A 25,139-nucleotide genomic window follows, 5' to 3' on the forward strand; every position below is an offset into this window, starting at 1 on the left:
TCACTGTCTCCAGCCGATTTCGCGAGTCTCTCCCCATGGATTTCAAATCCATCGCACCCGTAGCTCCCTCACCTCCCTAGATTCTTTCCTAACCCCTCCAAACCTAGCCCCAAGCACTATCTCGCCGGGAACTGGAGGTTTTCCGGCCGCCCGCCATTAAAGCCGCCCGAGCTCCACCTCAACGTCGAACTACTACCTCCGGTCACCGTTTTCTTCGCCCAGTAGCTCAAATTGACTCTAGGTGAGACACTAATGTTCGTGCTCTCCACGTTCCCTCGCTTTCGAATGATTTCCATGCTCCTTCCACGCAATGCCGCCGCCAGCCGAGGTGTGTGTCGCCGCCGCACACTGCGCGCCACGCTCGCGCACCGGAGCCGCTCGGGCGCACGGGTGCTTGCGCCGCGCCGCCCCGCCGCCGCTTGGCCCCACTGCCATCGGGACAAGTGGGACCGCCCCGCCGCCTGGGGGCGCGTGCGTGGGCCCCACCGCGCTGCTGCTGTCGCGCCGCCGCGCGACCCGCCGCCGCCGCCGAGGGCCCCTTGGCCTGCGCCTAGCGCGCCGCCGCACGCCGCGCCGTGCGTGGCCGAGCAGAGCAAGCCGCCCCTCCCACTGACCAGTGGGGCCCGCTGGTCAGGGGGGTTAAGGGGGTGATTTTTTCTTTTATTTTGTGTTTAATTTCAGCTGTAGTTTGTAAAATCCATGTAAAATCCAGGAAAATGTGAAAAATATGAAATAAATTTTGTTAGATTTGTTAGAGTAAGATATATGGAGGAAAAATATCCATGATGGCGAAATGACCTCTTTACCCCTGCAAAAATTTAAATTGTATTTAGTCTTGCTTAATTAGTTTCTATAGATCTGTTAATCTAAAAATTGTGAAATTTTTGCAGTAGCTTACTTTAAGCATGAGTGATCCACCGTAAAGTTTTCATATTCATAGGACCTAGTTTAGTATATGAATATAAAATGTAACCAAACTTAAATATGTGTATAGGAATAATAATATTTTTACATGTAAAATTTTATACAAATTATAAGAGACAAGTAATAATGTCTTTGCTAGTCATATTTTATTTTATAGCAAATCATGCTCTAATTGATAGTTTGGCCTCTAATTGTTTCTAGCACTTAGGGATAAAGTTAATTATCACCATACCTGTGTCATTTTATGTAAATTGTTAATTTGTTTAATGTTTATCTTGTAATGGCAAAGTCATGTTGGCATTTACTCATTGTCTCATATGCATACATATAGAATCTGCGACCGAGGAAGTCGTGTACGAGGTGATCGCGGAGCCGCAGGAACAGACGGAGCAAGCCCCGCAGGAGTTTCATGACGACCCGGCCCAAGGCCCAGTGGACACTAGCACTGAGCAGCAGCCCGCAGGCAAGCCCCGGAGCATAACCTATTATTTTAACTTATGAAATGTCATATATATATTTACTTGATTATGCATTAGGTTTCTAGGCGTTGGATGAAACACTAGTTGCATGATTCCTAGGTTCCATTGGTCGGAATACTAGTATGTGTATGTCGTTATTCTTGCCATGCTAAAAATAGGATTCGGTAGAAGTCGAGTAATTTCTTGTTACTCGCGAGATATAGGATGTATTTATGATTTGATTATGGAATATTGGAATATGGAGGAAAGGAAAGAAATTGGAGACCGGCGGGAATTGTCTAGCCCGTCTGTGTCGGTTAAGGACCGTACCATTGTCGGCCCTGCTGATCATGATTGAATTGTACTAACCGCATACCGGGAGTAGGAGGTAGTCGAAACCGGTAAGCCGAGTACTGCTTTGTTTCAAAAGTACAGGAACCCGCACCCAACTCCTGGGGCGAGTTGAGTAGTCGCGGAGAATTAGGATGCATATGTTTACTTTTGGTGGTCTCACGTTGAGCTCGGCTGACCATATGTCATTGGGCTGGTTCCTGTAGTTCGAGGTGGGGAGGGGAAAGATTGGTGCGTGGGGTCCGACGGGGCTTTTGCGTGCCGTGTTGGTTAGGTCCACCTTGCAAGGTTAAATCGGATTGATTCGCCGTCAGTCGCTCTCGGACATGAGCACCTTGATCTCCTAGTCACATCGTAGCAAGAACATGGAAGGGAATGAGATGATCAGTATAGTTGTACCTAATCAATTGTTTTTTCACACTGATTGGTATAGAAATGCAAACCGTAGAAAATAGGTATCCATTCCTAATCTTGAGCTAAAATATTGAAAGTAAGGACTCACTCATATTTGATTTTCCGCAAAATAACCCACAGCCAGAAAGCTGTGCATGTCTAGATAATGGGCTATGTATACCCATAGTCGGGTAAGTCTTGCGGAGTATTAGTATACTCAGGGTTGTGGCTCAAACTATTTCAGGTCAGGATGAGATAGACTTCTGCCCTTGTTGTGCTAAGTTCATCCAGCTTGACGCGGATGGTTGGGAGGTGGCCGGACCAGATGCTTAGTCCTAGCTAGATACCGAATCACACACTCGTGGGCTGAGTGTGTGATTCGACTCTGCACTTTATGTATTATAAACGTCAGGCTTCCTTTATCGAACTTTGTTTTAAACTGAAGTTGCACTTGTATATTATTTTATGTAATTAAACCAGGTTTGTAAAACTTAATGCACCCTACTCTGTATTATAGCTGTATTTATAGGTACTCAACATGTTTGTACTGCATGTGCTCATCTTCGTGTGAGACTACTGGTGTTTGTTTCGATCAGAAGGTCCGTTCCGAAAGAGCTGTCAAATTAAACCGTTAAGCCAAATGTGCCTGATGTGTTCAAATGATGGCCATTTAGCTTAATTTTGAGTTCTAATTTAGCGGTTCTGTCACAGCTGGTATCAGAGCCGAAATACACTAGAGGTGGTACGGATGTGACTATTTTCTAGATTTTCAAGATTAAAAACGAATTTCTAGGGTATAAAGAAAATCGTTTCAGTCGCACTTTACGATTAAATCCGTATTAAGCCCTACATAATACTTGGTTATGTATAAATTGGTGGCAATATTTATATTCACTGACTTCCAGCACATTTCTTTCTGTAAACCTTAATTTCTTGCTTAAACCTTACTTAATATTGTAACGACGCACCTACGCCAAGGTAAGCAAGGTGAGCATTCTTGGTAGTCCTTAGAATAGACCACGTGTTTCATACGTGCGCGGGTCCCGTATGATGAGTATACGAGGAGGTGATAAGGCTCCATTCAAATGAGCCTGTCGCTATCTGCCGCCTAATATAGAGCGCGGACTTCCCACCGTGTGATTGTGAGCACGGCCATCTCGTAAGGCAATGTTACGAGATGTAAATATGTCATGCGATTGGTTATGACCGTGTACTTTGGGACACGTTTACCCTTGGGTGTCCCGTAAGGCGATTTGTACGGGAAGTGAATACGTTGCCACAGTAACGTATGCAGCGCTGTCCATGCAGCGTTAAACGCATGGGCGACATCTCTATAGTGGATGGTGATGTATGTGTGAATATGTAGGCAACTGCATATGCGTTACCCATGTGGCGTAGGACACATGGGGGCCGTTCGTGTGTGCTGGCACGAAGGGTCCAGTCGTGGATATATGTATATATCTGCATATCATGTGATTTTCTGCAGGTACACTAACAAACGAACGCGTAAGTTAAGGCGTGTAGAAATCGATTATATAATTGAGAGCGTATGTTGCCACAGAAAGACCACGTATATTGCCCTATATTTGTCGGCAATTTTTGTTGGAATGATGACGTAGGATGATCATGCATAATACCATTCATTGCATTATGAGAGTTCGTTAACGAGTTACTTATGTTGTGAATTTAGAATTTCAGCGATTCTTGTATAGTAAGTTTGAAATTAAAAGAATTTTTTAGAGAGCTGTAAGTGTTTACAGTTTTGTAAGCTATGAGTTTGTATCTTTTTAAGGATCATTCCTTGCCGCTGTCGGCGCTTTTCGCAGATGGCGGCCTTGTCGGACTTCCACTTTGACGAGGACGGGTGGGTGCGTTCCACTTGTCTTCACCGTGAGGGCCTTCCCGTGCTGCTGTGGGAGGTGCTCCAGGAGTTTGGCCACACTGAGCCTTCCCAGTACTACGGTCGCGTGTCCTCCGAGGGGGGCATCTCTGGTTGGGAGGCCCGCCTGCGAGTTCCGGCACGCCTTGGTGTTTTTCCGTCAGACCCTTGGGAGGTGCACACTGAGGGTGCTGAGATTTTGAGCGTTTGGGATCGTGCAGCTGCGATGGCCATTACCCAGTTTTGTGAGCAGGAGCCCATCTTTGCGAGTTACTCTACTTCGACGGTTGCTTTTCCTGTCAGAGTGACTTCTGAGTACTCGAGGCAGCGGATTTCTCTTCTGTTGGACCCTACTCTTCCAGGCCACATCCCAACTTTGGCCAGGATCGCCCGCTACGCCGCCGGTATGTTGGGTGTGTGCGACCAGTTTAGGAGTGAGAACACACTCTACCGGCAGGGACTCCGAACAGCTCACACCACAGCACAGGAGCAGACTCAGCAGATCTTAGGACAGAGCCAGCAGCTCGCAGAGCAGAGTCAGCAGGTAGTGTGGCTGGCACAACAGTTCTTGGAGCAGGAGCAGAGGATAGTTGTGCAGGCTCAGCAGATTGCGGAGTAGTCCCAGCAGCTAGAGGAGCAGTCACATCAGCTAGCGGAGCAGACACAGCAGCTAGCGGAGTAGGCTCAGCAGATTGAGGAGTTGACTGAGCAGATGGATGACCACGAGGCTCTAGTTGACCACTTACAGGACGCACTTCAGGTTGCACTAGGGAACGTGCACCAGTTGCAGCTTCAGCAGCAGTAGGCTGCAGCCCCTCCTGAGCCACCACCTCAGGTGTCAGGTGTTGAGTCAGGAGTTGGGCCTCAAGAGATGTTTGATGCGGAGAGTTCAGTCGGTCAGAACGACGTTCCACCTCAGGCAGGGTCCACGGCCATTATAGTGAACGAGCAGAACGTGGCACACCTGCAGGAGGAGCTACGCGCGCGTGGGATCGAGGTTGAGCGCATCTTCGAGTACCAGCCGCCGCGTTGAGTAGCTAGACTTTGGATGTAGGAAAGGCTAACAGAGTATTGTAGTGTGGTAAATGTCTTAGGGACAACTAGATCTCGTAGTATGACTAGAATAACTCTGATGTAAGATAGGAATGTGGTTTGTATATGTCTGGACTGAGTTTGTAGGTGTGTAATTCCATTGTAAAATTTCATCTTAGCGTTCGACTTATGGTAATTCCAAGATGTGAAATCTGAAAATTTTCGTAGTATCGAAGTTTAGTACGTAAAAATTCGTGAAGACGATCCATGCGGTAAAAGCAAGTTATACAAAAGTTGTAGAGTATTTTGATAGCCACTCGCTTGCAAAAGTTGTGAATTTTTGGAAGTATAGTTTGGGAGATACTGTCAAATCTATATCACGAAAATTTGTGATTTTGAGATTTAGTTGGGGCCTATTTTGTATTTACTAGTTGATGCAAAAATGGTTGTACCTTCCTCATGCATGATCCAGTTATTCTTGTTGCAATTATTGGGCATAAAAGTAGTGATACAAATGATGAGTTATTTAATCAGTGTTCTAAATTCAGCATTTTTTATGAATTGAATATTAGTTGCTATCATGATTATTTAATTTAATCAAGATATTGGGACTAATCAATTCATGATTAATTGCAGAATGCCGAACACCGGTAATGATTCCTCTGCGCCCAATGGTGATAATGCGCTGCCACCGCCTCCCAATTTGGTTGAGGTAATCGCGGCCATGTTGACTGGGCGTGATGAGTAGACAGCACTGCTCCGTGAACTTGTGTAGCAAGGTTCGGCGCCGCGGCATGGAAATCATAACAACCATCAGCCGCCTGTCCCTGGGTATCAGGAGTTCCTGGGTACTCAGCCACCGCTTTTCCATGAGGCGGATGAGCCACTGGAGGCTGACAGTTGGCTCCGGACCATCGAGTCCAAGTTCACTCTGTATCAGTATAATGACAATGACAAGGCGTCATTTGCAGCTCAGCAACTCAGAGGTCCTGCATGTACGTGGTGTGATAATCACGTAGCTATGTTCCCTGCTGGCACTCGGTTTTCTTGGAATGAATTCAAGGAAGCTTTCAGGGCACATCATATCCCTGCAGGAGTTATTCGAATGAAGCTCAATGAATTCTTGGCTCTGAAATAGGGCAATAATACTGTGACACAATACGCTCAAGATTTCAACACCTTGTCTCAATATGCTGGATATCATGTGGAAACAGATGAAAAGAAACAAGCATGCTTTACGCAGGGGCTTAGCAGCAAGCTCCAGGAGCGCTTGGTTATGTTCAAATTCAACACTTTTAGTGAGCTGGTCAACGGGGCTATCAATCAAGAGGATGCCCGTATAGCTCACCAAGTAGAGAAAAAGAGGAAGGCACCAATGGGTGGGTCTTCTAGTCAGGCTAATCAGAGGTTTCGTCTAATTCAGGCCGGACCCCCTCATGCACCTTATCAGCATCGGCCGGTGTACCGACCAGTACAGTATGAGACCACATATCGGCCTCCGCAACAGCAGTCAAGTTATAGGCCAACACAGTACCAGTCAGGATATAGACCACCTCAGTACCCACAGCCTCAAGGGGTAGCCAGATCTCCGGTGCCTCCGCAGAATGTGCAAAAATTGTGGGTGCAGCCGTAGGGTGTACGCCCTAATTTCCCTCCCTGTTACAACTGTGGTCAAGTTGGTCATTTTGCACGCGAATGCCGTATGCCACCTAAACAAGCTCAGGGTTCCAATCAGCACAATCAGAAGCCGAAAGTGGCTCATTTCAAGCCAGGATGCGTGCATTATACCACGCTAGAGGATGTTCCTGAGGGAGCTCAAGTGATGGCGGGTATGTTTTCAGTTCATAATCAACCTGTTACTGTATTATTTGATTCGGGTGCATCTCACACATTTATTAGCAAGGAGTGTGCCATTAGACTGGGACTGAAAATAGAGAGCATGTCCAAGACGTACCATATTCACTCACCTGGGGGAAAATTAATCACCAATCAATTTGTTAAGCAAGTACCCCTACAGTTGCAAGAGAAAACTTTTCCTACGGCCCTTATAATTCTACCAACTCAGAGTGTAGATATTATATTGGGCATGAACTGGATGGATGGTCGAGGAGTTCTTCTAGACACTACCTCATGATCTGTGCATATTAAATCTTCCATTCATGGTTCTATGACTTTGAATCTGGTGGACCATATACCTTCGACATCCACGGTGAATCAGGTTGAGGCCAAAAGTCTGGCTGGAATACCAGTGGTGTGTGAATATCCGGATGTTTTTCCGGATGACTTACCAGGCATGCCACCTGACCGTAAGATAGAGTTTGCCATTGAATTGCAACCGGGGACGGCACCATGTAAAGACGACGCAACCTTCTTGCCCAAATATTTGTTTTAGTGCATGAATAACTTTATCATACTTCCTAACAGAGCTGGGTGGCTAATAAACACGAAGAAAGGCAGAGTATCAGTTGTTCTGTAACCGTTAGTTTTCTGCTGAACATATCCACTTCAAGTTTGAACTGAATGATGCTATTTGTGCAGGACTACAACTTGTAGTATCAATACAAGCAACATATACGATAAATGTCCCAATTACAAGTTATTAGTTCACTGATATAAAGTAACTCTGAATGTGACATATGCATTTATCATCATATTAACTGTAATTGTGCTCTTGTGTTCACGACATCAAATGGAGCTGTACACACCAAAATTTGTACATGAAAGCTTGATCTGTTGTATTTGATATGCTAGAATGCGCCATTCTATGCAGCTCTCTTTGTTTTATTAGCATCACAAGTTGCAAACAGGTTCTACTTCGTATTTCAGTTGTAACTATTTACAAACATAAAAAATAAGATAGTTTAGCAAGGTAAAAGTTAAGAAACTAACCATGTGTCCAGAATTCAGTTTGGCATTATCAGCAGCTGATTTGAAGAGAGATTCCTTCATACTCTCATACGCATGTAACTGTAAAAAAACGATCATGTTCTTTAACCATCAAAGCATACGTGGAAAAGAAACTGGGATATCTGTTCCCACATATCTAAAAACAAAAGTATTGTAACATATTGATGTTCCAATTCAGATTGAAGCGTGAAAAACATTTTGGGCATATATAATTTGAAGCTGCTTTCTTATCAATACCAAAATGCTCCCATAAGCCAAACCAGCTCAAGTCTATGTATGCAAGCATGTTCAGTTTTATATCTCACAAAAAACCTAGGTGAACCTACAACAAATTTGACAGGAATCATTCTACAGAATAATGAATTGGCTGCCAATCTGCAGTGTTTTGGTGTGTTTGCTCACCTTGCGCCTCCTGTTTCATAGCCTTCTTGTTATCCTGGGATGATGGCGTGGCGAATGGTGTCGAGGTGTCTGCTGCAGCGGCAGCTGCATGGCATTGTGAGCTTGAGCTGCTTATCCCTGTCTCTGTTAGAGTCGCTGCTCTTCAGGGTCTTCTTCTTGGACGGCGGCTGGACATGCGTGGGGGGCCTCATCTTGGCGTTCCTGGCCTCTGCCTCCAGCAAGTGGGACGCAGACGCGGTGCCGAGCAGCTGGCGGGTGCGCTTCCGGGCCGCGACAGTCTCCGCGACGCAGCGCTTGGCCGGTCGTCTCGTCTTTGCGAGGACCCTGCGGCATGGCGGCGCCGCCAATCTGCAGGCTGGCCGCGCTGATCCGGAGGACACGCCACATGGGGGTACAACTTGCCTGCGACGAGGTCGCGCTGGGGCCGGGCCGCCCACGCGGAGCAGGAGGAGTGAGGCGGCGTGCGGGCCGCCCTCGTAGACGCCGGCGCCCGCGACGAGCTCGCCCCGGGCCGTCACGCATGCCGCCAGGGCTGGGCCTCGTCTGTGCCGTGGCCGCGTCGCCGGCAAGGAGCTGGAGGAGGAAGGGGAAGGATGGAGGCCGGGGGGCGGAGGTCGCGGCGACGGCTGGCGAAGCGGAGGCGATGAAAAGCTCCTTCGAGAAGCCGCGCCTAGGTGGCGGAGACCTTGACTGGACGATAGGAATCGGACGGCTGGTAATTAATGTAGACGTGGCCCAATGGTAAAGCTAAAATCGCCCCCCAATTAGGTCTTTTAAAGATTTCACACTGCCTGAAATATTACGTAAACTGATTTGTGAACCTTCCTTGTGGAATACTACACCTATTTATGTTCTTTATACGTTGCCACGGAAATGCACACAATTGTTTTATGATAAACAACTGAATCTATATCATACAACATGACATAGTAGGAATGACACAAAGGCAGCGATGGTCATCTAAATAGTCAAAACAAAATTACCGAACCAAGATCATCATATGACATACCTTGTAGACCATACAAGCACCACCTTCTCCAATTAAATTATTGCCATTTATAGCGACTTCTAACTCAGATAAACTGAAATTTATAAATTCTGGAATGGAAACAACCACAGCATGTCGTTTAGAATATGAAGATGCAAAACTGCAATAGTAATATTCAATTTGAAGGAGCAAAAGTGGCAAATATTTTGATTGCTTTAAAAAAGGAAGCGATGAACGTTTATTAGGCTACTTTAGTTACTAGCATTTTAGTTGACAATTGCATTACTCTTGTGTGCAACATTGAAGCATGAGAGTAAAAATAGAGGACAATTTATCCAAGCCATCCTAGAATTATACAGGTAGAAACATAAGAGCAAAACTATAGGGTAATTTTTATCACTAAATAGAATTTACACAAATACATAGTACTCAAGGTTGTCAACAAGATTGGATCCTAGATAGGATCATTCTTTTTTCTTGACAGGAACGAAGAATGATCCTATCATATTACGCAAAAAAAATTTAATATGTAGTAAAATGCAAAGCCTATAATATTGGATTTGGTAATTTGATTGGATTTGTAAACATGGGTGGACTTATTCACATTGTTTTCAATCCACATTAATTTAAAATAATATTCTATAACAGATCAATAGTTAAAAGGTTCTTCATATCAATCGACATGTAAAAGAGTAAAAGCATATAAGAATAAACTCACAACACTCAAATTCACATGGAAATTACCTGATTTCAGTTTAGTCTTATTAAAGTTTTTTATTACCAAAGATCAAATCAATCCCATGGGATCGTATAAAACTTTCATTAGGATCCTGCCAACCTTGGATTAATGCGAAGAAAGTACTCTAAAGCAAACATAACCCAAGATAAGACTAATTAAAGCATGCTTCTTGTAGGTTTCACATTATAAATGCATTGATAGGCGTCTACTATGTGCAAAGTTTTTTTTTAAGTCTACTATGTGCAAAGTTGTTCCATCAAAAAAGGGGGTGGAGCTGTGTGGGTGGGTGGGGTTTTGAGAAGGGGGTGGTTGAATGGTTGGTCAACTCACGCACACAATCTAAGGTAACTATTATATGTAATTTTTATGTAGAAAAAATAAAAGTGATTTATGCTGAAACCCACTAAAGGAAGAAGCTAGCAGAAATACCATGTTACCTACTAAAGGAGCAAAGGAGGCATCATTTCCTGTTAGTACAATGTTTTCCTCACTGTTCAAATCAGACCTGCCATTATTACCATATATTGATAAGAAGCTATATTTTAGGTCGGTGAAAACTAAAAAAATGATTGATGCCACAAAGCATGCAAGTTATTATACGGTTAGTTCATCAACTTCAACATGACAACATCCAGTAGTGAATAAAGGATGGAAATTGATGAAAGACACAGGTGCATTTGGAAAAGGTTCCAGGTAGGGATATAAATGGTACAGATATTTCCTGACTGACCGTCCGACCGAGAGGGGCGGAATTCAGATATTTTTCTCAGATATCCGAGTACTGTTCCGTATATCGGATATTTAAATTGGATATTGGTTTCGGATATAATATCCGGCAAATATCGGATATCCAATCGTATAATCCCGATAGTCAATTCGGATACTAGATTCGGATAGTTGTATTATTCTAAATTTATGCATTAATAAAATTCTGATTTAGTGTCTAAATAACTACAACTAATTCAATTCTAATAAGAAATGTATAAATTAGTACAAAATTCTAAAAATATAATCTGTCTATTGGTACTATATTGGAGTTAAATCTTATTTATTCCTAGTTTGAGAATTAAACTTGAACTCTCGCAATAATTCAACAATAAAAAATAGTCTTGTTCCATCTTCTTTAAAAAAAACTCAATATCATATAATAATTTGAACTCTAGCAATAATTTGACTACTTCTATGTATTTATGCATGAAGTAATTTAGAATGTTAATATTGTGTAATTGAGTGCTCAAAATTGTATGCAATCTTTTGTTAATTTGGTTAATCAAGCATGATTTTAGTTTGAATCTAGCCTCCTTGAACAGGTGAATTGATTCGAGTGCTTGTTAAGTATCATCAATGTGATACATTATAATGTCGTGAATATTGAGTGTTTCCAATCTAAGCTATATTGCAATTTAGAATGTAATGTAATCGAATCTCTATCATCTACGTAGTAAGTTAGAAATGTCATGCAATTGTTTGTTAATTTGTTTTGTTAAGCATATCTAGTTAAAATTGGACTCCTAGGGTGTTTGAATGTAACAACACGTGTGATGAGTAAATGTTGCCTTTACTCGATATCCGAAGAAATATCTGTATCTGATATTAACCACATCTGGTTCGCTCTGTATTCATTACACATCTATTCATATTCGTAACCGAAGCTAACCACATTTATATGTATCCGAGTCTATCCATGTTTGAATCCGAACCTTATAGAAAATATGAAAAAAATACAATATCAGTGATCCATCCATATCCGATCTGTTTACTTCCCTAGCTCCAGGGCAAGAAGTGTACATATCTTCTGTGCATATTCTTTTTAATTCTATCGAATAAGTTTTTGTAGATATATTGTAATGGTACAGTTTAATAGCTCAATGGATGATGACACAATGTGCGGAGGAAAAAAATTTAGTACCCAAATAGATAATGATTCAGTTAGTTTATAACCTACGTTGATCATGTCAGTCAGAGTTTATATGCCAGCGTAAGCCATAATATCAAAAAAAAAAAAAGGTAACTTCCAGTATGCTTTCTTAGTGCTCGCTCTATAGTCATGATATAAGGGCCTGTCATGTGATCATGACTGAAGGGAGTATCTAAAAACACACCATAATGGCTCTAACTAGGATGGGTACTCATCATGGCAGCATAATGCCCTTACACCATCAATTTATATTCTTACTTTCTTTTTAATCGTAAAATTTTTATTTATATGTCGTATTAGATTTGTTCTAAGTTAAACTTGGTTAACTTGACCAAGTCAACAGAAAAATTTATCAATACCTATACTACCCAACATGTGTACTAGAAACATATATTTCATCGTGTATTCAATGAAACAAATTTTGTATTATAAATACTATTATTCTTTTCTATAAATTTGGTCAAAGTTGCCTAGATTTGACTTAGGACAAACTTAATGCGACATGTAAATAAAAACAAAGGAAATAGTAAAAACTATTAAAGTAATACTTCCAGTCTCTTAGCACTAACAAGCCTGACCGGGGCATAGCATGACCGCCATATGTACCTAGCATCTTCAGTTGATTGAATGTTAGATGATATGTCCGTCAGTCCTGGATCCTGAAATATGGAAAACAATTCAATTATTGTGGTGGTATTGTGAAGCTTTTACAAGAAGAAATGTGTCGTCATCTCTAATTATTTGGGTAAACTACAAACATAAAAAATAAGAGTTTTTGCTCTATTTTTTTAGAAAATGGAATAAGAGTTTTTGCTAAACTACAACTGTACCGCTTGCTGCTCCCGGGCCGGAGCATGACCGCCAGCATCACTACCGCATATACCCAAGATGCTTGCGAGTAGAAGATCATAGATCGTTACCACTAGACGCGCAGCGCAGCGGAAGAAGTCGCGCGTCGATGTAGAGGAAGTAGTCGATCACGTCCCATGAACCGAGCTCCTCTTACTTGATCCCAGCAGCCGATCAGCGCATCAGTCGCAGCAGTGCCTCCACGGAGTCCATACGTACGGGGATGAAACATCGGCCGTCGGTGTGCTAGCACCGCACGCACGGCATGGGCGGCGGCCGAGAGAGAGGGAGGGGCGGCGGCTAGGAGGTGGCGCGGCTCACGGGGGTATCGCCCCCCTAGCCCCTCCCTCGTATATATAGGGCGTACTAATGGGCTTCTATCTCATAGGCCCATTAGTAACCCTAATCCCTCTTGGATCAATATCCTCTTGGGCCTTTAAACCGTATTGTGATGATGGACGCTTGGGCATATCACCAACAATCTCCCACTTGCACTAGAGACAATCATACAGGCAAGCTTTCCAACATTCCAAACCCCTTAAGTGTGTGACCCGTTAGTTTCATGTGTAGGTGGTCGTGATCGGAAATCATTTCCGAATCACAAGTCAATAGCGGCACCTAGCAGGGCATAGTGACTCACAAATACACATAAAGATCATATCGGCCGAACCATAGATATACTCATACACCGATCCCTTTGCCACACGATACCAGTCAAGCTCAAAGCGAGATGCGTGCCACCTTTGTGATAGCTCGACCATTCTCTCGATCTAATAGTGGATTCTATTCATAACTAACATTTAGTCATCATGATTAACTCTTTAATCACTTTGGCATGGCCATGCACTTTCAAATCCAATTATCTCGAGGGGCCCAGAGATATCTCTCCCATTATCTAGGAGGGGAAAATTCCATCTTGATCCGCTCACATCCCATTCCATGTTTCATGACACACCTGTAAGCTACTTCTGTAACTACCCAGTCACGGAGTAGCGTTTAGCAGCCCCAAGATGCACCACTACACACAGTGAGAAACAATGGCGATCTCAGGTCTAAGGATCCAGTAGGTATAACACTCAAGAACAACTGATGGCACATACAAAGTAACAATCCCAACATTGTCTTGGAGTGGGTCAATCCAACACCATGTTCACCAACATGTGTCCACATCATTAATCCGATATCTCCATATCCATGCATGATCCGTGAAACATGATCATCAATTAATGCATGTGCTAGTCTCAACGTCGTTGTTGTCCCACACAACGACATAAACTAGGGATAATTTAGAATCATATCATTGTCAACAAAGAGTTTCACGAACAAGTCACATACTTGATAATCAATGTAAAAAATAATCATCCATGGAACAAATAACAATTATTTATCATTACATAAACATACTCATGACACAAAAATCTCCCACGCACACTAGAATCACTGATGTAAGTATCTAATACTCATAGATCTCATGTGCGCCTCATGCTTTGGTTGTGGGAGAGGCTTCGTCAACGGATCAGCAACGTTTGAATCCGTGTGCACCTTGCAAACCTTCACATCACCTCTCTCAACAAAGTTACGGATGAGGTGATACTTTCGCAGTATATGTCTGGACTTTTTAGTTGTTCTAGGCTCCTTTGCTAGTGCAACGGCACCACTATTATCATAATAGAGGTCCACTGGACTGGACGAACTAGGAACAACACCCAAGTCAGAAACAAACTTTCTGATCCAAACAGCTTCTTTTGCAGCTTCGTAAGCTGCAATATACTCGGCCTCTGTCATCGAATCAGCCACCGTATCTTGCTTGGAACTTTTCCAGCTCACTGCCCCACCATTGAGGCAGAAAACAAAATCGGATTGCGATTTGGAGTCATCTTTGTCTGTTTGAAAACTAGCATCGGTGTAACCCTTTACAAGGAGCTCATCTTCGCCTCCAAATATTAGGAACATATCCTTAGTTCTTCTCAAGTACTTAAGGATACTCTTTACAATTGTCCAGTGAGCTTCACCGAAATCTGACTGATACCTGCTCGTAACACTTAGAGCAAAGGAAACATCTGGGCGCGTGCAAAGCATAGCATACATGATCGACCCTATGGCTGAAGCATAAGGAATCGTACTCGTCCTCTTTTGCTCATCAGGTGTCGTAGCACACTGACTCTTGCTTGGAGTAATGCCATGTGACATTGGTAAGAAACCTTTCTTGGAATCTTGCATATTGAACCGATTCAATATCTTGTCAATGTACGTGTCTTGTCTTAATCCAATTAGACTTTTTGATCTATCTCTGTAGATCCTAATACCCAGAATATAAGCCGCCTCTCCTAAATCCTTCATCGAAAAACTCTTTTTCAATGAGGTTTTAACGGTTTCAAGCATTGGAATATCATTTCCGATCAGTAATATGTCATCCACATATAGGACCAGAAACACAAGTGCGCTCCCACTAGCCTTTTTGTAAACACAAGGCTCATCTTCATTCTTGATGAAGCCAAACCCTTTGACTACTTCATCAAAACGAATATTCCAACTCCGAGATGCTTGCTTCAATCCATAGATGGACCTCTGAACCTTACATATTTTCATAGCATTTTTAGGATCGACAAAACCTTCAGGCTGTGTCATATATACATCCTCACTTAGATGTCCATTATGGAAAGCGGTTTTGACATCCATTTGCCATATCTCATATTCATAATATGCAGCAATTGCTAGGAGAATCCGAACAGACTTTAGCATTGCGACGGGCGAAAAGGTTTCCTCATAGTCAACACCTTGAATTTGTCGGAAATCTTTCGCCACCAATCGTGTCTTATAGATGTGAACATTTCCATCCATGTCTATTTTTTTCTTAAAAATCCACTTACAGTCGACAGGTCTTACACTGTCAATTTGATCGACCAAGTTCCAAACTTGATTATCATGCATGGATTTTAACTCGGATTCCATGGCTTCAAGCCATTTGTCGGAGTCGGGTCCCATCATTGCTTCTTTGTAGGTCAAGGGCTCATCATTTTCCATCAATAATAAGTGGCGCTCCTCCGTAATAAGGAGGTTGAGCTTGTCAGTAGCGCGACGTACCCTTATAGACCTTCGTGGCGCTGGTGCCTCAACTACGGGTTGTGCAACATCTTGCACATCCCGTGGATGTTCAGTGGTTGCTGAAACAGTTTCGGGTGTTTCCTGCATTTCTTCAAGTTGCACCTTGCTCCCACTAAATCCTTTTGAGAGAAACTCCTTTTCTAAGAAAACACCATTGCGAGCGACAAACACTTTGCCTTCCGCCTTATTGTAAAAATAATATCCTTTGGTTTCCCTAGGATACCCCACAAAGAAGCATTTGTCTGACTTTGGAGTGAGCTTATCTGACATCAAACGTTTGACATAAGCCTCACATCCCCAAACTTTGAGAAAAGATAATCTGGGACGCTTCCGAGTCCATATCTCATATGATGTCTTTTCAACAGACTTACTTGGAACCCTATTCAGTGTGAACGCAGCAGTTTCAAGAGCATAACCCCAAAATGACAATGGAAGATCAGCTTGGCTTATCATGGACTTAACCATATCCAACAAGGTTCGGTTCCTCCGTTCGGATACCCCATTCCATTGAGGCGTTCCGGGCGGAGTTAGCTGCGGAATAATTCCACATTGCTTCAAATGATCACGAAATTCAAGGCTCAAATATTCTCCTCCACGATCAAATTGCAGAAATTTAATTGTCTTGCCTAATTGATTTTGTACTTCATTCTGAAATTCTTTGAACTTTTCAAACGATTCAGACTTGTGCCTCATTAAGTAGATATAGCCATATCAACTAAAGTCATCAGTGAAAGTAATGAAGTACTGAAAACCACCTCTGGCTATTGAGCTCATTGGTCCACATACATCGGTATGTACAAGTCCCAACAAGTCACTCGCCCTCTCACTATGACCAGTGAAAGGCGCTTTGGTCATCTTTCCAAGCAAACAAGACTCACATGTGTCAAATGATTCAGAATCAAATGAGCTTAACAATCCATCTTTATGGAGCTGTTCAATGCGCTTCTCATTTATATGACCTAAGCGACAATGCCAAATAAAAATGGGATTCAAATCATTTGGTCTAAGCCTCTTAGTATTAATGTTACAGACAGATTTATCCTCAAGATCAAGAACATATAATCCATTCACCAATGGACAATGAGCATAAAAAATATCATTGCAAAAAATAGAACAACGTTTGTTCTCTATTACAATCTTAAAATCATCAACTTCTTCCAAACATGAAGAAGAAATAATGTTCTTGCTCAAAGCAGGAATGCAATAACAATTATTTAATTCCAAAACTAATTTGGAGGGTAGAGACAAGTGGTAGGTGCCGACTGCCAACACCGCAACCTTTGCGCCATTGCCGACACGAACGTCCAACTCGCCTCTTGCAAATCTTCTAGTCTCAATTAGACCCTACAATGATTTGCAAGTGTGAATCATCGATCTAGTATCAAATACCCATGATTCACTGGAAGATAATGCAATATTAATTTCTATAACATTTATACCTGAAGTGGAAGTCTCACTTCCCTTCTTCTTCTTCTTTTCTTCCAAGTACTTCTTGCAGTTCCTAGACCAATGTCCTTTTTCATGATAGTGGAAGCATTCGTCCTCAGAAGTAGGGCCAGATTTGGCCTTAAGTGCTGGCTTTAGCTTCGAGCCCGAGGACTCACCACTGGAACTCTTTTCCTTGCCTTTACCTTTGGGATTAGGAGGCGTCCAACGCTTCCTCTTTTTGTTCCCCTTCTGAATCATCATCACATGATTGGGATTCTTCTTAATGCTCTCCTCTGCTGTCTTTAGCATCCCATGCAACTCACTCAATGTTTTATCCAAGCCATTCATCTGAAAGTTCATGATAAAAGGCTCATAACTCGCCGGGAGCGACTGGAAAACAACATCAGTAGCCAAGTCTTGGTGAAGTTCAGAACCAAGTCTGTCCAAAGTCTCAATGTAACCAATCATTTTGATCACATGAGGACTGGCTGGGCTACCTTCTGGCAGCTTGCACGCAAATAAGGACTTTGAGATATTGAACCTCTCAGTCCTGGCTTGGTTCTGAAACATCCCACGTAGCCCCTCGATCATGGTGTGAGCATCCGCATGCTCATACTGCTTCTGCAGATCAGGGGACATGGTGGCGAGCATCAGACAGCTGACATCAAGTGAGTCATTGCAGTGCTTCTCATAAGCTCTGCGATCAGCAGCAGTTGCATTGTCAGGGAGATCATTAGGATATGGCTGCTCAAGAACATACTACTTTTTCTCTTGCCTAAGAACAATTCTCAGGTTGCGGAACCAATCAATAAAGTTTGTTCCATTCAACTTTTCTTTCTCAAGAACAGAACGCAAATTGAAAGCGGAATTGTTACTGGCAGACATGATCTACAACAATAAAGTAAAGCAAGATTTCAACACTAAGTTTATGTAAAGACTTTCATTAACTGATTTCACAAAAGACAACCTACTATATCAAAGTCATCTTCCCTCTAATGACATATAGTGGTTCAAGATCCATAATCACTAAAATCCTAGTGAGCTTTAGCATCACGGCTAGAAAAGTAGTGATACAGGTAAGCAACAAATTGCTAATCACATCTCTATGCGACTCTTGTTTGTTGGGTGGCATCCAAAGCCCCGGCCCAACCCTATACCTTAAAGCCCAAAACTGTTTTGATAGCTTTGCTGAATAAACCAATAATATGCTTGTGAATGTCCGACATCCACCCTATACAAAAGTGATAGCTGAGGGTACTCTACTTTGGTAAACCTACCACACAACGATCAAAATTTATAGGTGCAGCTATTGGTAAAAGGCATAAAAAACTCAACCTTTTCTGAGGGAAGCTATTCTATCATGATTAAAGCATCCACCATATGTAAAAGCATGAAAGAATAGTATGACAGGAAAATAAACATCACAGACATATAATCATATTATATTGTGAATAGTATGGCCTCTTGCATCACAATGGGATCCGTCGTCATGGCTCCAAGGTGACCTCCATTGCCATCTGTCCTGTCTTGTGGTGATCATCATCGCCATCATGATTGAAGTCTCCATGAAAAGATACTAAGCTACTACATCTAATAGCTAGTGAAATAATTACATGAGGATTCAAACATCACAAGTCGACACGCAGGTCGTTATACAATAATGGTGCAACCTCAACCCGGTTGTGTTAACTTGTGACACGCAGGCCGCACAAATCATCACATACATCATCACATGGCATTGAGGCCATACCATTCACATCACATCCTGCAAAAACAAGTTAGGCGTACGAAGTGTTCTACCAAAGTAGCGCTTAGGAAGCCGCTACAGCGAGAAAGCAACGGCGGTCCCTATGAAAATCTCATCAGAGTGATCGCATCACCTCAAATCCGAGCCATTCATAATGCCTCAATTTTCACTAGGTCAATCACATTGACCGTGCAAACTTTGCACTTGAGAAGACTGCATCTACACATGACCTCGATCTGTTGGTTCAATCTGCTGACTATGCACACAGTTAGTCTCTGATGGTGATTCCAGCCGGTAGGGACATGTCGTATGCATAACAGAGAAAGAACACGAACTAATCTTTTGTCACATGCCGCGCAATCAACTCGCTCCAGTTTTAACCCCTTATGACCAATTGATCTAATCAAACCGTGCAAAAGTAATAGATCCAATCTACTACAACAACATATCACCTATATGCTAATGATCCAGACCAAAAACTACACAAGATGGCTCTGATACCACTGTAGGTAAACGGGTAGGCTACGCTAGCATCACTACCGCATATACCCAAGATGCTAGCGAGTAGAAGATCATAGATCGTTACCACTAGACACACAGCGCAGCGGAAGAAGTCGCGCGTCGATGTAGAGGAAGTAGTCGATCACGTCCCACGAACCGAGCTCCTCTTACTTGATCCCAGCAGCCGATCAGCGCAGCAGCGCCTCCACGGAGTCCACACGTACGGGAATGAAACGCCGGCCGTCGGTGTACTAGCACCGCACGCACGGCATGGGCGGCGGCAGAGAGAGAGAGGGAGGGGCGGCGGCTAGGAGGTGGCGCGGCTCACGGGGATATCGCCCCCCTAGCCCCTCCCTCGTATATATAGGGCGTACTAATGGGCTTCTATCTCATAGGCCCATTAGTAACCCTAATCCCTCTTGGATCAATATCCTCTTGGGCCTTTAAACCGTATTATGATGATGGGCTCTTGGGCATATCACCAACAGGACACTAGCATCACTTTGTTCAAGATGTCATCTTTGACCCGGCGCAGCTGCTTGGACAGGTCCCCGGCCGCGAAGATGCGGCGGATGCTGCTCCTCTCCTGGCAGGCCGTGACCAGCTCGAGGGCACGTTGCAGGGTCTCCTCCAGGTCCTCCAGCACGCCGGCCATCGCCGGGCTGTCGGCCACCGTCCCCGTTTGCTGCAGCTGCGACAGAATTTCGCTGAACCTGAGCACCCTCTTTCTGATCTCGCGGCACTCATCACCGTTGTGGCGAGCCTTGTCCACGGCGTCCTTGATCTTGAGCCCGATCTTGACGATCTTCTCCACGGTGGCCACCGGATCCGCCATGGATCCTTCCTGCCGCACGCAGCTGGCTGCACACAAGATCGAGCAGATCAGGTAAGCAGGCTCTTGAAACGTTTTGGATCTTCTCGTAGCAACAAATAAATCAATTCTCCCCACCACGAGCTTTCTATTCACCCGGCAGTAACTCTGCTCTCAGTATTTTTTTAGAAAAAGGATTATAAATCCGGCCTCTACGTCGGAGTACGCACACAGCCAATTAATACAATGTTTATAAAGGAAGAAAAGCACCGCCGGTCTGTAAACCAGACAAAGAACTAAAGCAAACGATAATTATGCTTCCACCCTCCCTTGACTAGCTCCATAGCAATGATCTCTATGTTTCTGCTCATCACGGAGAGTGTGTTCTTAGCATGCTCCTCACACTGCAGCTGCGCCCAGAACCGTAACCAGTACGTTCCCCTGAAGATAACCTGCAAAATCAAATTAACTTTGATTTTGTTAAAAATAATATCATTTCGACATCCCCAAATGGCCCAGCAAACAGCAGCGACCCCCACCCAAATCAAGTTCCTAATATTTTTAGATTGATTAGAAAGCCACGAGTCAAACATATGCTGAATCGATCTAGGTGGCGTCAAGCCTGTAGCATAAAAGATAATCCTCCAGACTATTCTGGCGTAAGGACAATCCAGGAAAAGGTGTTTAATAGTCTCATTACTGTTACACCCACAACATTTTTGGCTTCCTGTCCAGTTTTTCTTAGCGAGGTTGTCTTTAGTTAAAATCACTCCCCTTTGTAAAAGCCAGAGGAAAATCTTAATTTTTCGAGGAATCTTCAACTTCCAGATCAACTTATATCTAAATGGCGGATGTGTATCAATAAGATGCAGATAGAAAGATCGAACTGTAAATAACCCGGATTTGGTCAAGTTCCATCTAAAACTATCTAACCCATCCACCAAATCAACATGGACGATATGCGCTACCAGATTGTGCCATTCCACAAGTTTGTTATCCACCAATGCCCTTCTGAAAGATAAATTGAGGGGTCTTTTAGCCATTACTTTGGCCACCGTTGCATGAGGGTCACGCACAATATTATAGATTGATGGATAACTAACTTTGAAAGGCTCCTGACCTGCCCACGTATCCTCCCAGAACCTAGTCTTTCTCCCATCTTTGATTTGAAAGGAGCCTTTAGCCAACACCTCATCTTTTATTTTCGCAAGGTTTGGCCTTGACCTAAGAGAGCGACTTAGATCTTAGGTACTTATTAGTTAGTAGATTTTGCCACAAACCATCGGTGTTTAGCAAATTTACTAACCATTTTGCCAGTAAATATTTATTCTGCAACTGTAAATTTAAAATCCCGTGTCCCCCTGTTCTTTAGGACAGCACAAGATGTCCCATTTGGCAAGGCGAAACTTATGCTTATCCGAAGATCCTTGCCAAAAAAATCTTGATCTAAACTGGTCAAGATTCTTGAGCACCCCTTTGGAATAACGACCATAGAAGAAGATTTCGCTCTTGTGGAAATTAATCTTTAGACCGGATAACTGTTCGAAGGCACATAGCAAAAGTTTGAGATTCTTTGCTTGTTCCAAGTCATGATCTAAAAAGATGATAGTGTCATCAGCATATTGCAAAATCGACAAGCCATCATCTACAAGATGAGGAATGACACTTCTTATTTGACCATCTGCCTTTGCTCTTTTAATCAGGAGAGCCAACATATCAGCCACAATGTTAAATAAGATAGGTGACATCGGATCTCTTTGACGGAACCCTCTCTTCGTTTGGAAGTAGGGACCAATATCGTCATTAATTTTGATTCCCACACTCCCGCCAGTCACCATTCCTTCAATCCATCTACACCATTTAGGAGAGAAACCTTTCATGTGTAGAGTTTGCTGAAGGAATGACCACTTTACCTTATCGTAGGCCTTTTCAAAATCAATTTTGAAAATGACCCCATCACGCTTTTTGGTATGCAGTTCATGGATAGTCTCATGTAGAATAACGACACCCTCCATGATATTCCTGCCTAGCGTAAAGGCAGTCTGCGTAGGACTCACCATCGTCTGAGCTACTTTATTCAACCTATTCGTGCCAACTTTGGTAAAAAATTTGAAGCTGACATTGAGGACACAGATCGGCATATATTGTTGAATTTTAGTAGCTTCCTGAATTTTAGGAATTAGCGTGATGATCCCAAAATTCAAGCTGTAGAGATTTAATTCCTCTTTGTGGAAATCCGTAAAAAGAGCCATAAGGTCGTCCTTAATTAAGTTCCAGAAGACTTGATAAAATTGCACTGGAAAACCATCAGGACCCGGTGCCTTATTATGTTCCATCTGGAACACAACATCTTTTACTTCAGTTTCTGTGAACTCGCTGATGAGCACATCATTCTCCTCTTGGGAAACTTGTGGAATATCCAAGATTTGATTTTCCATAAGTGTAATCTCTGACATGTCTGGAGTCCCAAAGAGGTTTTTTATAAAACTGAGTGATATGGCTTTTAAGCTGATCATGACCAATAACAACTCCTTGATCATTTTCAAGTTTATAAATGTGTTGTTTTCGGTGTTTACCATTAGCAACTAGATGGAAGAACCTAGTATGATCGTCTCCCTCCAGAAGAGTTTTAACCTTAGCTCTCTCGTACCATTTGATCTCTTCTTCTCTCAAAAGAAGAACTAATCTCTCTTTTAGGTAGTGTTTATAATTAATTTTTTGATCGGAAAGAGGTGCCAACTCGGCCTTTTTATCTAGATTTTCTAAAAGAGCTAAAAGCTTCTTCTTTTCTTTTCTATAAGTTCCTGCTGTATGCTTGGCCCAGTCTCTGAGATGTTGTCTGAGCCTGCGTATTTTATTCTGCCATCTCTCAAGGGGTGTATGTCCTGAAATGTCTGATTGCCAAATGTTTACAACCATATCGTAGAAACCATCCCTAATCAACCATCCTCTTTCAAATTTGAAAGGACGTTGGATAGGTGCATGGGTGGATGCCCCCGTATTAAGAACTAGAGGAGTGTGGTCAGATATATCTCTTTCTCTTGATTGTATTGTCGATAGAGGGAACTTATCTTTCCAATCCGTACTAACGAGTACTCTATCAAGCTTCTCAAAGGTTGGGTTGTCGCCAGCACCCGCCCAAGTATAATGGCGGCCGGACATAACAATCTCCTTGAGTTCAAGAGATTCAATGACAGCATTGAACAAATTTGGCCATTTGGGATCAAACACTCCGGAGCTCTTGTCTTTCGGTTTTCGCATGATATTAAAATCACCCCAATTAAATAAGGGAGCGATTCTTTTGAGCAAGTGTTTGCCAATTCCACTAAAAAGGCCTCTTTATTTTGATATTGTGCCGGGCCATAGACCGTATAAAGTACAAATTTGAAGCCATCACTTTTGCATCTTAAGGTAAATTTCACAAAGAAATCTCCTTCGGCAATGGCTCCAATATCAAAAACTTTCAGATCCACTTCCAGAAGGATGCCTCCAGATCGGCCGTGTGGTGCCATACAATGCCACAGGAAATCACGGCCCGCACACAGGTTCTTTAAGATATGATATGGAAAATCATCTCTGCCAGTTTCAGAAAGAGCTATGAAATTAATTTGCTCTTCCTTCACTAAATCAGCCAAAAATCTGTGTTTAGCCAAGTCTGCAAGACCTCTGCTATTCCAGAATACCCCTTTCATTTGACAACAATTTTCGATGGGGGGTTTTGGCTTTTTGGGGAGTCTGCCTTTTTTTGGATTTTTGACAGTGCTAGATTTTTTCTTACGATGGACAGGAGAAAGATTAATAATGAGATCAGTCTCCTTGTCCTGCATTTTCTCATTTAGATTACCACAGGCGTGGCTGAGAACAGCATCAAGTCTAGCTTCCCTCTCATCATCACTCTCAACTTGTAATTTATCAGATTTTAAATTATCTTTTTTTATTAGCAACAACCACCATTTTATCTACCTCAAGATTCTTGGTAGCCACAGTAGAAGCTTTAACAATATCAGCACTAGAGCCTAGGTTGATGCCTATCCTACCAAGGTTCGAAACAATATGAGTATCTAGAAAGCTGGTAAAAGAAGTACCTGGAGATTCAAGATTTTTTTTCGCAGCCAACCGCTCAGTTTTCTGTAAAGTATGTTCATCTGTTTTGGCTTTAGATCTGGAGTTTCTACGAAGAGTAGTGGGTTTGAGAGTCTCAGCTTCCAAAACAATCCCGCCCTTGGCCCAAGCTACGATACACTGGGACCGGAGGACCCGGAGGCTCTCGATGGCGTTGTGCAAGTGGGGGCCACGGACAGAACTGCAGTACAGGGGATACAGCCAGCTCTGCACCTGAGAAGCTGTTCACGGATGGCTCGGTGGCGTCTGCTGTGCCGTCTCTGCAGGAGGAGCTTGCTGTTGCTTCGCACGGAATGGGGAACACCGGTGACTCTGTTCCACAGGTTGATCCTCGGGAGGAGGCAGTGGACAAAGAAGTTACTAGGGTGGAAAAACTCTGCTCTGAGTATGAGTTGCTGAAGCATTGACTCTGTTTTTCTCTGGAAGAGGGTTTTGCTTGTTCGCTCAGCTCACCCACTGTTAGGTATCGTCTGCTCGCGAAACCGTGTGGGAAGTATAAAACAAAAGATTCGACTGCGAAATCGATGAACTGAGATTGAACAAGTGTCCGTGTAAAGAATGGTGAATTGAGATTCCTTTCATCAC

At 43.0% G+C, this 25,139-nt stretch overlaps 2 long non-coding RNA genes across 2 annotated transcripts; both read right to left on the minus strand.

Annotated features, from left to right (window-relative positions):
* Window positions 1–7,447: 7,447 nt before the first annotated feature.
* Window positions 7,448–8,696, minus strand: LOC120686176. The gene is made up of 3 exons (XR_005680025.1): window positions 8,347–8,696; window positions 7,927–8,004; window positions 7,448–7,471 (listed from the first exon to the last, which is right to left on the minus strand). It is a non-coding gene; the product is annotated as an uncharacterized LOC120686176 (long non-coding RNA).
* A 1,833-nt stretch (window positions 8,697–10,529) lies between these two features.
* On the minus strand, window positions 10,530–12,857 carry LOC120685930. Its single transcript, XR_005679886.1, has 3 exons — window positions 12,822–12,857; window positions 12,598–12,650; window positions 10,530–10,578 (listed from the first exon to the last, which is right to left on the minus strand). It is a non-coding gene; the product is annotated as an uncharacterized LOC120685930 (long non-coding RNA).
* Window positions 12,858–25,139: the final 12,282 nt, after the last annotated feature.

The sequence above is a fragment of the Panicum virgatum genome, chromosome 8N, assembly GCF_016808335.1.
Source record: "Panicum virgatum strain AP13 chromosome 8N, P.virgatum_v5, whole genome shotgun sequence".
NCBI lineage: Eukaryota > Viridiplantae > Streptophyta > Magnoliopsida > Poales > Poaceae > Panicum > Panicum virgatum.